We start from the raw sequence: 18,995 nt of genomic DNA on the forward strand, positions 1-18,995 counted from the left end.
AGTTGGTGGGAGCACTGCCCTTGGGGTTGGACTTCTTACATCTGTCTACCTTGCCACCTTGCACGAGAACGACTTATGGTTTTCTAACATTAAGGGATTGAACTCAGGTCCTTATGCTTGCCAGGAAAGCACTTATTCTACTGAGCTATCTCCCCGGCCCGAGAATCGATTTCTGAACTTACTATTTTGAGTGTGTATGTGTGTGTGTATGCGTGCACACGCAAATTGGGTCATAGTAGAAAATGAGGTGTTGTTTTGCTTTGTTTTTCTGTTGGTTGCAATAGGGAAAAGGAAAGACAATTGAAGGCCTTTGTTCATGGAGTCTGAGCCGGTCTCCAGAGATGGGCTTCAGCATACTCCTATCTTTCTAGTGCTATTTGCAGTTGGTCTTAAAGGTGGGGAAACAATACTTTCTTTGGGGAAAGAATCCAGAATTTTCATCTGATTTTCAAAAGAGCCTTAAACTCTTTTGGTTATTTTGTTTTTTTCTTTTAGCATTTCTAGAACTTACTTTGACAGCTCAAACATCGAACCCAGGCCACTGCACTCTGCCTAAGCAGGTGCTTTAATCTGCTGAGCTATTTGGCCGGCCCCATTGCCAATGTTTTTGATCCAAGTATATTTGGTTTTGATCTAGTATATCAAGATCTTTGATCTTACTATCCATGGCTTCTAATAACTAATTGCTAACAAAGGTAAATACTTGCCTTCAAAACAGAAGAATTATCATATTCAAAGGAACTGATCTAAGGCACCTCCCAGGCGGGGGGGTGGGGGGGGCATGGTAGTGTATGTCTGTAATCCCAGCACTTGGGAGGCTGAGGCAGGAAGATTCCCTCAAGTTAGAGGCCAGCTTGGCCCATGTAGCAAGACCCTGTCTCAAAAAGACAAAAAAAAGACACTTCCTAAAGAGAGGCTCTCTGGGCAGTCAGAAAACTCAGCGGATTAAAGGGCATGCTTACGCCCCTGGGGCACACTGAAACAGCAATTGAGACTGGGCGGGGTGATGCACACCTATAATCCCAGCGCTTGGGAGGCTGAAAACAGAATCACTGTGAGTCTGATGTAGTAGTGAGATCCTGTAGACCTTGCACTAAAATAAAAAAATATATGTATATAAATATAAGTAGAGGCTCACTGTTGATTTTTATAGTAGTAGGAGTTAAACGCCACTGTAACCTGCAGCTCCAATCTGCCTACCCTTTTTCACCTCCCTTCCTTCCTTGTGACAGTCTCATTAAGTCACCCAGGTTGGACTTGAACTTGTGACCTTCCTTCCTCAACCTCCTTGAGTCCTTGGATTACAGGCCTGCACTACTCCCAAGGAATTGCCTAAAACACTTGGAGGTTTAGTGCAGTGATGAAAATGAGCCCCCAAAGGAGACTATTTTAAGTGACAAATCTAAAGAGCTTCTATTAAGCTTATTTTTAACACTTGACATATTACTTCATGAGTACAGCACAGGTCTGTATGGCTTTCTTTTTTTTTTTGGCGGAACTGGGGATTGAACTCAGGTGCTTGCACTTGCCAGGGAAGTGCTTATTCCACGGAGCCATCTCCCCAGCCCTTGTATGGCTATCTTTATACATATTATCATGGTAGCAAAGAATAATAACTCTTACCCTTCAGGAACATTTGGTGGGTTTTTATGCCAAGAAAATTTTTACTCATCTCTTTTTACAATGGAGCACTTATAAATAGATTCCCTAGAATTAAGCAACGTGTGCTTATTTATTAACATTTTGAATAAAGGCTGAAGTATTCCAGTGTGGGCAGCTAGCTAAAATTAAATGTTAGTAACAGCGTAGCAAAAAGAAGTGTTGATAGCGATCATATAACTTAATTATAAACTGCAAGTTTAGCTCTTTAATTTAAAGCTTAGAAGTCACCTTTCTAATATCCTTAAATAGGGATACGTCATCATCAAGAAACCTCGGTGTCCTTGAACTTTTTCCGTTTTCACTTTCACTAGATTAAGAAGTTCATTATGTTTTTACCCAGTATTTATCTAGCACCTTTTGTTTGGGTAATATTGGATTGAACTCCGGGAGCTATGGAAGGAATAACGAAGCCCTCTGACTTTGCCATCCTATTTTGCAGTGTAACAAATGAATTCAGAACGTATGTATTAAGCAGCAGGCCCTGTGTTCGTGGTAGCAGGACCACTAAGCCATGCTCTGTTCTCAGGGAGCCTACAGAGAAGAGACTGACAGGTATTCAGACAGTTGTAGGATATCCAAGTCAGCCCTGAGATGGGGTGAGACAGAATACTAGGGGACTAGAGGAGGGGAGCCTGACCTGACTGATGGTGACCAGGAAAGGTTTTCTAGAGGAAGCCATAGTTGAGGCCAGCGGGATAATTTAATGAGGCACTGTTACGGTTTGGGGCTTTTTGCATGGTAAGCAATCTAGCACAGAACACATTGTATAATATTATTTTATAACGAACCACCCAAGAATCACAAGCGCAGAAAATCTATCCACACGCTAAATACTGAAGACTCCAGCTGAGGATCTAGATGCTGATATCCTGCAGGAGTCCCGCTGGAAACCTAGAGCCCATAACAATGCCTCCCACAAGTCCAACTGGAGGCCTAGAGCCCACAACAAAGTCTCATGCAGGCCTGCTTCATGGATCTGTGCTGGAGAGGCCCAAAGGTCAGTGGTAGAAGCTGGGAAGTCTATGCCAGCAGGATGAAGGATCTGTGCTAGCAGGCTGAGGGTCTGAACTGGAGCTAGGAGCAATGCTCAAGGTAAGCACCAGAGCTCCCCTAAAGGTACCACAGCCATCCTCAGCAACAGTGAGGTCCCGAGCTCCTCCAGCGATTAGGAAAACCGAGTTTCCATTAGGAAAGCCAGTGTGACAAGCTTCTTTATGACAGCATCCTCCCCTCGAGAGCCAGGAGGCAATGCTCAAGATGAGGACCCAAGCTTCTCCAAAGTTCATTGGGAAAGCCAGCATGACAAAGTCTCCAGCAGAACAACCCAAGACAACTAGCAGCAGTGAGTGGGAGTCCGGTCAGTCATCTCAGTCCTGGTTTCATAGTATGAGCAGATTCCTCCTGATTTGGGGGCAGGTTAGTTCCTGTGAGATAAGTGCCTCTGAGGCAGTCTCTATCAAGAGAGGCTGTGTTGGAATCCTGAACAACTGTGGATTTAGGACACTGGGGACTTCTGGGTACTGCTGAATGTCCTTGTAAAGCTCTTACATTAGTGTCCTCAGTCTGGAAGGGTGATGAGGCAGGCTAGGTAAATTTTGGGCTAGTAAACCTTGTTTGGTCAACTTTTAGACAGACACCTCCTGAATGATTAAAAGGCCTATATTCAGGGCAGATAAGGACTTCACTTGGAGTTTTACACAGTGACAGTCAAGCTTTATTCCCCTTCTAGTGACCTGTGAGGCATATATAGGAGTCACCCTTTTTCTTTGCAGAAATCACTTTTAAGTCTCTGACTACCTCAAAAGAAAACATGAATCATGATTTTAGTGAGTAACAAGTTAAGGCCTCAGGAGTTTGTCCTCTGTCCCTGTGGTGTGAGAAATTCACAGAACTCAGAAAGAACTAAGATTGCAGGTTCATTATAGCAAACGGGGCCAAACTAGAACCAACCAAAGGGAGAGATGGTTAGGGCCAAGTCTGGGAGGAAGGGCTGGACTCAAAGCTTCCATTGTCCTTTTCCCGCGGAGTGAGGCTGTCCAGCTCCTGGCACGTCCCTGCGTGTGATGCTCTGTGGAGCACTGATGGTCCCAGAAGCTCACCTGAGTTACAGGAATCCCTTGTTTTACTGTCAGTGATGTAGGTATAATTGCCCGAATCACTGCTCTGAGGTTGAACTCAATCTCCAGGCCCCATGCCGAGCCATCTCTTTAGAGACTGGACTGCAGAACCATCCTGCCTCGATTGTTAGCACAGCTGTCAGATGCGCTCTGCACAACCTACTGTGAGTGACAAAGACACTTGTAACTCTGAATTTTAAGAATTTAGAGGCTACCTCCCAGGAGCCTAGGACAAAGCACACCTAAATGTTTTGTTCCTAGAGCTTAGAGGTTACCTCCTCCCAGGACCCAGGATAAAAACCCACCAAATTCTCTATTATGCCGGAGGCAAGACAGAGCATGATAAGCTGAAGTTCAGCTATGTGAGGAAGCGCTTTCAAAACTGTAAAGAGAGGCAGTAAAGGAGGTTGGATTTGTCACATCAAAGGCAAGAGGTCTTCACTGTTAGAAATGGACATTTTGATGTTAGCAGCTTGTAGATTTATGTTGCAGAAGTGCGTAGAACAAGGAAAGAAAGAGATCGCAGGCCAGTTTCTGTCTGTGCCTCAGATGCCATCTGGGAAGCCGTAAAGCTGACGTAGCCTCTCGCAGGTGTCTCCCACCCACTACCCCATCCCCCAAAAGCTACCGTGGAGCTCAGAATCTTCCTTCACTTTTTCCCTTTCTCAAGGAGTGTTTCACACCACAGACGCCATCACGAAAAGATTCCTCTGATGGGTTCCTCTATACCTGTGGTGAATTCTCTTAAAGGGCAGAGCCCATGTTCCTACTGCACTGTCCTTACTGCCTGGCACCTTATCAGTACTCATTTTTCCCAAGTCTGATGACACCTCTTCATAGACAGTTAGGTTTTTTATTCAAATTATCTACATCAGCACCATCCACTAGAATGCTCTGGAATAAAGGAACTGCCCCATTTCTGTGCCATCCAGTATAATAGCCCTAGCCATTGAACACTCAAAGTGTGGCTAGTGTAACATGGGAGTATTTGTGTTATTTAATTTTAATTAATTTCAACCTTAAGTTGAAAATGTACATCCGTTGAAAATTATAACCACTACTGATTAGAGAACTTCACTTAACCAATGGAAGAGCTCATTTTCTGAGCAAATATGACTTCATAAAGTAAATCCTAAAATTTAAATGATTTTCGTGTTGAGAAATTAGAGAATATTTCAGAAAGGTGAACATTTTCCTTTTGTATTTGTAGCTTGGAACTTACTCTTATCAAAATTGCTAGGCCAGTTTATAATGAAAATACTTCAATCTCTTGAATACTTAGAATGAGTTGTAATTATTCAGAGATTAAAAATACTGCTTATGAAATAGAAAAACCTTAGAATGACTTTGTACATTTAAATTACTTTTTAAATATTCATTGAAATGTTAGTATCTGAAAAGTGGGAACCTTCGTTTGAGGGTTTAGCTTGAAAATTATAAGAAAAAATACTGATTTTTCAATGATGGTAGAAAAATCTGTATGTTGTCCTTTGTCAGCATATATTCTAAATTAAAAGTTACTTTCCTACTGTCTTAACCATTATGTTTGCTGAGAAATTGAAAGTCCTGTGCCCTTTATTGGAGGTCTGCTATGTACCCAGCACTGATTTAGGGGCATTTTGTACATATTTTATTTAGTCTGGCTGATTCTACAGCCCAAATGTTTTAGCTCTAAATTGTCCTTTAAATGCAGCCTGTTTTCTTGCTGCCCTTTATTATAAACAAAACAAACTAAAAGGGCAAAGCCCACAGTCCTGCCTGCTGCACTGCCCTTACTGCCCGGCACGTTATCCGTGCTAAGTAAAGAATGGTCTCTTTGGAGTAGCATTGACCTCTGGGCTGGTGGGCAGCAGCAAAGGCGGAAGAGCAGGGAGGCACCTGGCTGCCAGGAAAGGTGGGGCTTTGAGATGGGAGCCGAAGGGTGCAGCCTGGAGAGCCTACCTGGTGGAGAGGGGTCCTTAGTACTGGCAGGTGGGGAGCCCCTCAGTGTACCTTAATGATTCGTGTTGAGTAGATGCTGTAGTAAAAATTATCCATATGGCCCTGATTCCTTTTATTTATTGAATTTGTGTCTTCTTGTTGTGGTACAAACTATATTGTAGCAATGGCACAATTTTAAAACCAAGAAGACTACTCAGTATTCATTACACTTAGTAAAAAATTCTCAGGCCTGGGCATGTAGCTTAGTGGTAGAAAGCTTTCTTAGGATGCATGAGGTCCTAGGTTCACATCTCAAAACCACGAAAATAAATGTTCTCGTTTTTCCTTTCTGTTCCTCAGTCTTCATGCGTATGTATTTTGCTTACTTATGACTCCAGTATTGATAACTTTTCTAATTGGCTTTGTCTGCAGTGATGGTTTCCTTCCCATGTCTATTTATACATCCTAACAAAACCTCCACATTTATTCTGTAACCTATTATGGTTATACACAGGGTGATCCAAAAATATGGTGAAAATATAAATTTTGAAACTATCGGGCCAACCAAATAGCTCAAGCGGATGAAAGTGCCTGCAAGCAGGCGCTGGGGCTGGGGTTCGATATCTGGGCCTGCCGTGCCAGCCCCACCCCTGGGGCATGCTGAGACAGCAAATGAGACTGGGCGTGGAGGTGTGTGCTGTAATCCCAGCTCTTGGGAGACTGTAAACAGGCAGATCACTACCGAGTCTGATCTAGTAGAGAGACACTGAACACCTTGTACACCCTTCCCTAAAACAAAAAAAAAATTTAAAAAAAAACTATTTTATACTAACAAATGCATTACTGTTAATTCCCCTTAAAAATCCTCCCTCTAAGGGCTTTTTTTGTTTGTTTGTTTGGTTGGTTGGTTTTTTTTTTTTTTTTTTTTTTTTTTTTTTTTTTTTTGTATTTAGTACAGGACCTACAGGGTCTCACTACACAGATCAGACTCATAGTGATCCTCCTGTTTTCATCCTCCCAAGCACTGGGATTACAGGCATGCAGCACCACGCCCAGTCTCAATCACCAGCTCAGCACACCCCGGGGCCAGAACTGGCACTGCACACTAGGGATCAAATGCAGATCCCTGCATGTGCCTAAGCAGGCGCTTCAGTCTGCTGAGCTATCTGGCTGGTCCCTCCCTCTTGTTTTGAACACACTTACACCATCTTTCTCGCCACTCTAAGAAGCAGGCCTGGAAGTCATTTTTCATGTTTCTAGGAAGTAAGATCTTTAAAACTTTGGTGAATGCTGTTGCTGGTGCTAGCCGGTGGACGGGGGGCCTCTTGTGTCCTGCATCTTCCCCAAAGTCAAAATGACCAGGAAAGGTGAACATCTTGATTTCACTCAGAACATCAAGGTAGCACAGCACCACAACGGAAGGCACAGACAAGGACTTCCGGCACTGCCTCACACCACAGTGACTTCCAGCAAGCACAGTGGCCTAAGTGTCTCTGAAGGGAGGGAGAGTATTCTGATGGGGATTATAGCAATGTACCTTCTCCCCTTATAATTTTAAAAATTCAAACATATCCTGTATTTTTTTATCACTGTTGTAATTTGATATTTTTGAAATTTTTATGTTTTTCATTATTTTACTATTTTCTTACTGCCCAATTTTGGTGAATTAGTTTGTTTCTAGTTGTGTCATAAAGCTGAAATTTCTTCTCGCTTGAAGGTGGTAGTGTAAAATGTTGGTTCCTCCTGTTCTTGAAATGAAGTTAGGACAGTTAGAGAAAATGAAGGTCATCAGATTCCATCATTTTTTTTGTACTGGGTTTGAAAACTAGGGCCTCATGCATGCCAAGTACATCCCTGCCACTGAGCTACACCCCAGCCCCCACATTTCATCTTTGATGACCCTGAGAGGCCTGTCACGTGGAGGGCATCCAAATCTAGTGAAACTCGAAGGAGCGTAAAAGATGCTGAGAGAAGGCTTTTTGGGATGCAGAAGTGTGGCACCCACCCCCGCCTGTTCCTGGCATGTTCTGAGGGTAAAACCGCCAGCCACTGATTGGGACGGGACCAGCGGCACAGGCGGGAGGGGGACGGCAGAAGCATTCCTGGATGTGCTGGCATGGAGGAGAAGCAAGCCAGACAGGCGGAAAGGAGTCCCCATAAAAAAAAAAGAAAGAAAGAAAGAAAAGCAAAAAAAGCTGTAGGAAGTGGAATCTCTGAGAATAAGAATAGAGAGAGACAGCTTGCAATTTGACTGATCCTGAAGCTGTCAGTGTCTGTTAACTAGTTTGAGGAAATGTATAAGGCCTTATACCTTAGTCTTATACCTTAGCATCCTGTATCCTAAGAAAACTTTTTCTGCCTTCAGTCCAGCCCTACAGCTCTTCCCACTGTGAACTTGCTGCAAGCAGCTGGTGCAGTCAGAATTTGCTGCACTCAGAAAAGACTAATGACCAGGAAGGCATTCGTTCCAGGTCTGTAGAGTGATACCGTGAAAAAAGGGAGAAGGGAAAAGCAAGAGCAAATTTTTGGTGAAGAGCTGTCACAGAAGCATTGTACAACAAAGCCAAAAGAAAACATAGTGAAGTATTTGCGACTGTGGAAGATGAATTGAAAGCTGAGATCTATAAGGAGACATATTTCTTCTCCAAAGGGGTACAGAAAGGTAACAGAAGGAAATGAAGCATGAGCTGGCCGAGCTTAGACAAGATTTAGAATCAAAAAATATATCCGCAGGGCCGGCGAGATAGCTCAGAGGACTAAGCACCTGCTTTGGCAAGCACAGGGACCAGGGTTTGATCCCGGGTCCCGCATGCCATGCCGGCCCCACACCCAGAGCACACTGAGCTGGTGACCGAGTCCAGGCGTGGTGGCACAAAGCAGGAGGATTGCTATGAGTCTGAGCTGAATAGCGAGACCCTGTACCAAATACTTAAAATGAAGGAAAAAAAAATGTGTGTGTGTGTGTGTGTGTGTGTGTGTGTGTGTGTGTATACATATATATACATGTGTATGTGTATACATATATATATGTGTGTGTGTGTGTGTGTGTGTGTGTGTAAAACCACAATAGAAATGAAAATCATGTTGCATGCAAAACATAGGAGACCAGAATCTGCAGAAAGTAGAAAAAGAGAAACGGTGGATCTTTTTTATAAAAGTAAACAAAATGAAAGGAAATTAGTAAAACTAAACACACTAGTGAGAAAAAGGCAGCCAAGTCCTAAAGAACAACAAACATGTATCATTCAAGTATCATTCACATGTCCCAAAAGAAGAGAATGAAAACAATGAAGTAGGTGTGTGTGTGCGCGCGCGAGCACAGAGAAATAACTCAAGGAAACTTTCCAAAAAATGAAAGTTAATTTGAAACTACATAATTTAAAGGGATATAGTGGGCTTCAGGAAAAAATGGCTTAGAAAAATCATAAACAGGGGATAGGTCAATGAAACTGCACCATCTAAATATAAACATGGGGCCGGCAAGATAGCTCAGCGGACTGGAGCGTTTGCGTAGGCAAGCTTAGGCAAGCACAAGCATAGGGACCAGGGCTTGCTCCCTGGCACCATGGGTCACCTGGGAGCAAAGGCCCGCCTGATGTCCATAGTCAATTTTAATGCTCAGGGACCATCAATGATCCTACCAAATACTCAGAGTGATTTACACACTGTAACTTAGTCATTATCCTATATAAAGATACTACTCAAATTTTCCTTCGAATATACAGTTACAAAAGTAACCTCTAGACTAAAAATACAATCTCCCAAATTCAAAAAGCACAAACTCACACATACCGACCATATGGTGAAACATGTTCCAAAAAGTACTAAAAAGCCTGACACAAAAATCTTAACTCCAAAATCCTTGTCCTTTTACATTCTATTTTACTTTATAAAAGAGAAATTGAAGTTCCAAAGTGGCCAGGGGTGGCCATGCTAACTCTGCAAGAGTTGGGATCCAAGCCCCTTCCTTCTCCCCGGCAGGCCCCACAGCTGACACTTCCTGGGCTGTGTGGCGTGGGCCCCTGTGGTGAGCACCCTCTGATCGTCTTTGTATGAGAGCTGAAAAGCAGCTGACCAGGGGTGGGTACCATACACCTTGAACAACTCAAAATTGTCACTACTCTTTGCGCGTCTATTTGAAAATGATCACAAGTACTGATTTTGTTGATTTTATCATTACAGGTTTCAGTGAATAGGCAGAGTTGCATACATAGAATCCTTAAAGAGTGAGGGTGGACTGTATGGATGCCACATGATATTTCAAAAGTGATACTCAAGGCCGGGGAGATGGCTCAGTAGAATAAGAGCTTCCCTGGCAAGTTCAAGGGCCTGAGTTCGATCCCCGGTTCCAACCAAAAAAAAAAAAAAAAAAAGTGATACTCAGAGGTTAACCTTACTTAGGTGTATGGAGGAAAAAAAACTCCTATGACTGGGCTGTGGAGATAGCTTGGTGGTCTAAGCGCCCGCCTGGCAGGTGTAAGCACCTAGGTTCAAGCCCCAGTACCATATGCTGTGCATGCCTGTAATCCGAGTTCTGGGGAGGCTGAGATAGGATCACTACAAGTCCAAGCTGTGTAGTGAAACCCTGTACTAAATAAGTAGATAGATAGATAGATAGATAGATAGATAGATAGATAGATAGATAAATAGATAGATAGATGATTTTTTAAATTTTAAAATAAAATCCTATGACTAGAGGAAAGAATCCAGTATCACATTTAAAATACCATCACCAAGAATGAGATATTTCTGCCAAGAATGCGAAGGACATTGTTGCAAAATCTATTAATATGCTCACTGGCATATCAGCACTGCAAAAGATACCCCGAAAAGAATTTGAAAACATTGTCATTTCTTTAGAGCATGTATAACTTGAGAAATGAATAGCAGAGGTAAGCCCACCATATCCACTGAATAAAACCATGTAGTCATCTCAAATGACACAAAAAATATTTAGCAGAATTCAGTAGTTTTTCATGTGGACGGATAAAAAATTATAAAGACACTCAGCCAACTAGGAATAAAACAGAACTTCAGTCTCACGAAAGGCTTTGCCAAAAACAGCCACAAGCTAATATAGTCATTGATAAACGACTGAAAACTCCCAAGAAAGGAACAAGGCAAAGAAGCCTACTCTCAGCATCTGTATGCACAGATTAGCTGGGGGTACTTGGTAGGAAATTTAGGCAAGAAAGTGAAATAACCGCCATCTACATTAAAAAAGAAAAAAGACTTTGTATATGATGTCATCTTTACTATTTAAAAATAAAACAATCAGTGATATAAAATTTCAAAACAAGATTGTAGGAGAATAACAAAGGTTAGTACATTGCATACTGCTATCTTGAAAATAGATGCTCCTATTATAAAGTATCAGCATGAAAATTTAGTCAGACAATATAGACATAAACCTGTGTTCTCAACAAACGAATAACAATCAGTAGTAGAGCTGTTTTAACTATCTTACATATTTTGTTCTTTTCCCTTCTTTTCTCTTTTCCCCCATTCCAGTTGCTCTTTCCTTTTGAGCGCCTTCTTCCAATTTCACATCTTATTTACTCTCAGCTTCTTTCTTTAGGGAGTCAGTACAGTGTTTTCACATTCAAGGCTGATTTATTTCATTTATAAGTATGGACTTAAGTTGTATCCATTTCCCTACTGATGTCTCAAGCTTATCTTTATAGCTGAGTAGTACTCTTTCGTATAAAAATACCATATCTGTTCCTGCATGTGACATAATCTTGTGTGTAGAATCCACTAAAACTTTGTCAGAACTAATGAACTCAGCAGGATTAAGGATAGAAGAGCAATGTACAAAACTTACGTTTCTATGGCAACAAAGAACAAACCAAAAAAAAAAAAAAAAATGAAATTAAGAGACTGATTCTCTGAGCAATAGTGACAAAATACTGAAATGCTGCCAGATAAATTTAATAAAGAAAGACTAAAACATACACCCTGCTTGTGAATTGGAAGGCAATATTGTTCATTATTCTTCAAGCTGGCATCGAGTTTCAAAATGATCTCTCTCAACATCCCAAGTAAACTTTTCATAGAAATTGACACAGTGGTCCCAAAGTTTATATGGAAATTCAGGGGTCATAGAATAGCCAAAACAATTTGAAGTAGAATAAAATTGGACTTACTTCATAATTTCAAAACTTCACTACAAAGCTATAATAATCAAGATAGTGGCATAAGGACCATCACATAGATCAGTGGAACAGAATTGAGAGGCCAGAAATAAGCACTTGTGTTTATGGTCATTTGATTTTGCTAAGGGTGTCAAGACAGTTGAGTAGAGAAAGAATGGTCGTTAAACAAATAATGTGGGACAGCTGGATATTTACATGCAAAAGCATGCAGCTGGACCCCGTCCTCCCACCATCTACAAAAATTAAATGAAAGTGGGTCATGGACCTAAAAGTCTGTAAGTGTACAGGACTTTTAGAAGCAAACATATGAGTTAGCCTTTGTGGCCTTGGAGTAGGTCAAGACTTATGAGATATAATGTCAAAAGCAGTCAGATGGGACCAAAAGTAATAAATTGGTCTTCGTCAAAGGTATTATTTTTTGCACTTCAAAGTACGTAGTGAAAAGGCAACAATGAGGATGGGAGAGAAAAATTTAAAAGTTATGTAACTGATAAGAAACTGGAATAAATTTTTAAAAACTCATAACTCAATAAAGACCGCTTGGTTTTTTTGTTAAATGGGTACAGGACTTGAATAGACATTTCTATAAAAGCAATATATTGATGGTCAGTAAGCACAGCAAAAGATGCCCACCATTATTAGCTATCAGAGGTAGGTTCTCTCTAAGTCACTAAAAGGCCTGGACTGGATTTGAACTTGCTGTGTTTCTGCCTCAGCCTCCAAGAGTACTACCTTCTACTCTTACATGCATACCCAAGAATGCAAAAATATGTAGACATTGTTCATAGTAGCATTTTACATAATCGCAGAATGTCCCATCAACTGATGAGTACATAAATAGTGCCGCATCCATACAGTGGTGTAATATTCAGGCAAATTTAGAAAGGATTTCCAATATATTCTTTTAACGTGAACCTTGATAAAATGCTGGATGAAGAAGCTAGGCATGAAGGACAGTATACAACTCCATTTGTATGAAATGACTGAGTAGGTCAGTCTAACGAGATAGAAAGTAGCTTAGTAGTGGCCTAGGGCTGGAGGGCATGAGGATTTTAAGAGTGACCATTCAGTGGTACAGGGTTTCTTTTGGGGTAATGAAGATGCTCTAAGGGACTGTAAGGATACACACAACTTCTGTGAATATAGATCCATTGAATCGTATACTTGAAATTGGTGAATTGTATGGTATGTGAATCCAATCTTAGTCAAGCTGTTAGAGAGACTAGATGTACTTTTAAAAATGTAGTCTGCACATATCTCAGACCAAATTCTAGGGCCGGGGAAATAGCTCAGTAGAATAAGCATTTGCCTGGCAAGCCCAGAGTCCTGAGTTCAATCCCTGGTACCACAAAAAAAAAAAAAAAAAAGACCACATTCTAAGATCACACTTAGGGCTGGCAAGATAGCTCAGTGGACTAAGCACCTGCTTGGGCAAGCATAGGGACCAGGATTCAGGATTTGATCCCCAGCCCCACATCCTGTGCCAGAATCTGGGCATGGAGGCGCACACCTGTAATCCCAGCGCTGGGGAAGCTGAAAAAAACAGGAGGATCACTAAGTCTGAGCTGCATAGTGAGACACTGTACCGAATACATAAATGAAAAAAAAAAAAAAAAAAAAAGAAAGCTCACACTTCATGGGGAAACAGGTCATCCTTTAAAACTCTCTGTGAGCATGCAGAGTTCTTTCTTTGTGTCCTGCTATCTGACGCTTGCCACTTGCCAGGTGTGTTCAGGAGCTAAGGAAGTGGCCATTGCATTTCAGTTAACTTTTAAGTTGGGAGAATGGCAACAAGCGAATGCATGGGACCACACAGCGCTAGCATCAAGGAGTTGGCCATCAACACTGCCTAGAAGGCACCAGCAACACAACATGTGAAGAAGCCAAAAGTATAAAAATTGGAAAGGAAGAGGTAAATTTACTCTTCGTAGGTGAGGTGATTATATACCTGGAAACCCCAGGAGAATGAAGTGAGTCACCAACTTATGCAAAAGTTCCATCTGGCAAAACGCTCATAAGTCAGATTCATTGCCAGGTCCAACAAAGTGAGTCTTGCACACTTTTGACACAGGTATACAATGTAAAATATGAAAAAACCAAGCATAAATTAAATAAACTTTTTACTTTTACAATTGCATCCCTGTTTGCACAGTTATTGCTATGTGCTTTCTAGCAGGCCCCTCTACTCACCGCCACCTCGCCTCTTGCTTACGGGCATCCTGGGCTCTGGCTGAGCACTGTATCACTGTACCCTGTCACACTGCATAATAAGAACACGCAGCACAACTGTGACAGTATCTGACAAAAGCATCAGCTACTTCACCGTTTGTCCTTGTCTATGTTTAGAATGCAAGGTCTGTTGTATCTGAAAATTCACAACTCGAATGTTCTTAAGTCAGGTCTTACTGTAATCTAAAAACTCTGACCAACAATAAGAAAATTCAGCCAGTTGCAGGATACAAACTTAAGCATACAGAAGCCAAAGTGTTTTATCTTTAAATGTGTCAGGTGGAAAATAGAGAAAGAGGAGTTCAAGCACGCCCTTCAGAGCTGCCAGTCAGTCCTGTTGGATGTCTTTGAACCAATGACTCCCTGCCTTCCTGGACTACCGCTGTGACATTTTCTTTCTTCAGACCTTCAGGAGGCCTGCCTTAATCTTCCCCTTGGCAATGACATCGTCTCCTGTTTCACTGAGAAAGTAGAAGCCAGCTGAAGGCGTGCTTTCACATCGTATCTGATTCCTGCCCATCTGTGCAGATTTTTCTTCTTGCCACTTGTGCTTGACATCCCGTCTCCTGCCTTCTGCCGAAATGTGTTGCTTGAGCAATTGGTTCTCTTCCTCTTGCTCTTTCTCCCATCCTGGAGGGCAAAGGGGAGAGCTTATTTTTCTAACCCTGCTTTTTACCTTAATACCAAAACTTTCCAAAACACCGATTGACCTCTAATTGCCGTTCCTCATTTTCGATTGTCTCTTTCTTGAACCCACTTGAGTCTCTGTTAGAGACTCGGGCTTTGTCTCTAACATAACTCTGAAAATGTTCTTGGAGGCCCAGTAACCTCCAGGCTACTCAATTCAGTGGTGAGTCCTCAGTCCTCTTTGACTTGGCCTGGTAGCGGATTTTTCCTGGCTTCCATGGCATTCTCCTGGATTCATCCTCCACCTCTGTTCAGGCTCTTCCCTTGCCGCCTGACCTTTTATTGACAGGGAGCCCCAAAACCTTTCTGTCGGTTCTCCTTTTCAAGACTATTCCTGTCTAGTGTTCAGTGCTGTGCTAGTGACTCCCACACATAGATCCCTACTCAGATGCTGCACCCCAGACCTGCGTACCCCGCCACTTGGCCCCTTTCATTCAGATGTCTCAGACATGTGAAACTCCACCGATGCAAAGTGAAGTGCCTGACTTTCCTGAGGTCTTTTCCATCTCTAAGTTGCTACTTCATCCCCCAGTGGCTCGCATCGGAGACCTTGAAGAGCCTGAGACCTCTCAGCCCCGGCATGGAATCTCAGCAGATCCTCCCAGCTGCTGCAGTTCCTGCAATCTGCCTGATCGTCTTGCAGTCTCTATCTTTTCCTCCCCCTGGGTTGTTCCAGCAGCCCCCTTTCTGGTTCCTCTGCTTTGCTGTCTTTCCAGGTCATCTCTTCTTTACACAGCCGCCAGTGGAGACTCTTGAATCTACATCAGTGTGTATCTCTGCTCAGAACCCCTCACATTCAAACTTAGGAGGTCTCAAAACAAACTCTGCTGACTCCTTTCTCCTCCACCCCTGCTAGCTCTCAGGTACAAACCCAGAGTCCTTGTGATCTGCTAGGTATGGGAGATCTGTCTCCTCCTGCCTGGCCACCTCCCTGACTTTATTAGCCTCCTCACCGTTCTCCGCAGGCCACCCTGCTGCCCTCTTGTTCCGGTGCCCTGTGGAGTGCAGTGTCTGACTGGCAGGTTCTCCCCCAGGCATCGCCTGGCTCCTTGCCTTGCTTCTGGTTTCCACTTAGCCAGTGGCGCCTTTCCAATTGCAGCACCCTCCCTACTGCCCACCCAATCCTTCCTCTCTGCTCTCCTTTTTCTCTTTCACTTAAAACTGTCTTATGCATAGTAAGGATTTTGCTGTTTCCTCTCTTCTCCCTCTAAATTACAAAGTTGATGAAGGCAGAGATTTTTCTGTTACATTCACTGCTGAATCTCCTGGCTGAAAAATGCTTATCACTTAATGGGGGTCAGTAGATGTTTATTGAATGAATGAATGAATGAATGAATGGGAAAATAGATTGAAGAAGCCAATGATGATACATTTACTTTTGATATCTGCATTTCCTCATTTTCCTTTGTTGATGATGTATTGCATTACCTCACTCTCTTCATCTGTGTCTGTGTGCATGTATGTGTTGTTTGTTCGTACACTAAAGGTCCAAACTCAGGGCCTACACACTGGGCACTACATACCCAGTCCTTTGTTATTTTGAAAAAGCCTAAGTTGCTGAATTACCCAGGCTGGGTTTCAATTTACAGTCCCCCTGCCTCAGCCTCCCAAGGTGCTGGGATTACTGGTATGTGCCACTGTACCAAGTTACATTGTTCTTTCTTGTTGGAGCGTAAGCTCCTTGGGGTCAGGGACTCAATTTTCCCCTCTTTTTGTTTCTCCAGCCAATAATATTCAAATAAATGACGGAGAAAATCATCATCATTAGCTAGAAGCATTCAGCTCATTCCATCCTTGTCTTTTTCCTTGTGCTAATAGTTTACACTTTATTACTCTGTTATTTATTTGACTTTGCAGACTGGTCATCTTCCTATGGAATGCTCCTGCAAAGCAAGGCATCTGCGGAATGAGTAAGGTTAATGCACACAGTAGTAAGCTCAGTAGCATGACACCACTGGCTGCCTCAGCGTGAGGCTAGTGGAAGTACCGTCACCTCAGCTGCAGCCCTCCTTCCGCACAGGCACCGCCTGGCAGCTCTCTCATGTCACGGCTTTAATCAACTCTAGGGCAAGAATCGTTCCATCCTAACAGATGGACATGAATTTAACCAGACAATAAACCATGTATGTACCATAAATATGTTTGCTGAGGGCATGATTCCCAGTGCAGAACTTTAAGAACAGCTGTCTGATCGTGAGCTACTGTTTCTTGGTGAGATGATTTGTTAGCATAATTCTAAACAGATAGCATTCATAAAGTTAATCGCTCATTGGATACCCTACCACCAGCAGGCTAATTATTCGCGGGGACAATTTTTATAAACAAGTTATTTACATGAGATTTTTAGAAGCTAATTTGATGCATTTTCTTTCCACATTAAGTGCCATTTTCCTGAAAGGGCTTGTTAACCTTTTGTACATTGCCAGCGACTTGCCTGAATGCCTATGGGGGACATAAATCATGAGTTGTGAACAGCCCCTTATTTTCCATGATGCTTTTGTCTTTTTAGTACTTGTATTAATTACTCTACAAAGTACTGGTTAAATGGTTCTATCTGCACAGTTCTTTAGAAATATAGTTCGTTTGTCCTTTCACTTTTTTTTTTTCCTGTCATTATCTTCTGAGTTGTTTTCATTCTCTCCACAAATACTGCTTTCCCTGTGGAACCTATGCAAATTAAAATGTGGAGTATGTGTTCGTTTTGCATTCTATAGAGGGTAGCTTCTATTGATGTACAATTTCATTGGTGTGATCCAACAGGCAAAGTATAAATTGCTGTAAAACTGGAAAAGTATTGGGTAAAGCAGATGTTCTCTTAGCATGAAGCAGATGTAAAACTTGCAACTGTCTGTCTAATAAAGTATAGCATTTGGTTCTATACAGCTGGCACCAAGATTACCAATTAATCATGTTTGAATGCATTTTTACTAATTAGATCCCCCTCTGTTTTTTATTGTTCTGGGTATATTGAAGAGAGGGGTGGGGCGCAGACGCTTTCTACTTTTAGAACTTTAAACAATGTTTTTCCCCCTCATCTTTATATATGACTGTTTGGTTTTATTCTTACAACTGTATAGGAAGTGAAGCCCATAGATGTAGGTAAATAATTTGGTTCTGCTGTTGGGGTTGCAGTTTTCATGTCAAGCTACTCCACTGAAGGCAGTAGTAGTAGTTTGAACATTTTAAGGCGGTAGGAATGAAGGGAGAAAGAGTAATTAAACTGAAAGCAGTTTTTCCTTCTCATTTTCAGGACAAAAAGCTAACATTTTCTCAGTTAATATCAGTTCATAGCCTCGATGATTATATGACCAAGTAGGGTTTTAAACATTTCAGAAACAGGGACTGGGGAGATAGCTCGGCGGTCTGAGCCCTTGCCTGCCTGGCAAGCACAAGGACTGGAGTTTGATCCCTGGTACCAAATGCTGTGCTGAGTGCATAACCCCGGACTGTGCCGGCCCCAAAACTGGACGTGGTGGCGCACACCTGTAATCCCAGAACTGGAGAGGCTGAGACAGGAGGATCACTACAAATCCAAACTGCATAGCAAGACCCTGTGTCAAATAAATAAATAAATAATAAAAAGTTTAAACATTCAAGAAACAGGTGATACTAGTTTGGATTTATTCTCTAAAAGGCAAGAGCAGTTTTTCTCCAAGATTAAAGGTTCTCATAACTACTAAGAAAAGCTGCCTTCACTCCTATAAAAGGCAAACACAAATCAGTAGCAACTATGGAAACTAAAGAAGCTGTCTCATCCAGTGTTGTCCTTTTTAAAAGTAAGTGTGCTGATGAAACTTTGGATCCTCAGGAGCCTTTTTAAGTGCTTAATTTCCCTAATGATAATTTGTTTGTGTCAAAGGAAATGCAATATATAAAAAAGCTTGCTGTCTCACTCCACCCATGCTTGTAATAGAAGTAAACTAATAGTGATACAACCTAATAGTTTGGTTTTTGAAGCCAGTAATTGGATGCTTACACTTTTAAATAAGAGAATATTTCTTCAGTGCTTTCTTTCTGAGTTGATTTATAATTTTTTTTTTTTTTTTTTTTTTTCCTTTGGATTTCAGTTTTATGGCTTTAGGTTTTTTGGTGGAATGGGGGATTGAACTCAGACTGAGTCATCTCCCCAGCCCTATAATTTTTAAAGGACAGGAGAAATATTTAAAAGGTAGGAGAAATACATTGATTCGCTTTCAGGACTGGAGATGAAGAGCATGAGTAGATT

The 18,995-nt window shown here is 41.9% G+C and overlaps 1 protein-coding gene across 1 annotated transcript in view; it reads left to right on the forward strand.

The window, feature by feature from the left end:
* The window catches only part of Dpy19l3 (dpy-19 like C-mannosyltransferase 3), an 81,198-nt gene that overhangs the window by 7,027 nt on the left and 55,176 nt on the right, over window positions 1–18,995 (forward strand). The gene's annotated exons all lie outside the window — the stretch shown is intronic.

Source organism: Octodon degus, unplaced genomic scaffold (assembly GCF_000260255.1).
Source record: "Octodon degus isolate 3935 unplaced genomic scaffold, OctDeg1.0 scaffold00083, whole genome shotgun sequence".
NCBI classification, from domain to species: domain Eukaryota; kingdom Metazoa; phylum Chordata; class Mammalia; order Rodentia; family Octodontidae; genus Octodon; species Octodon degus.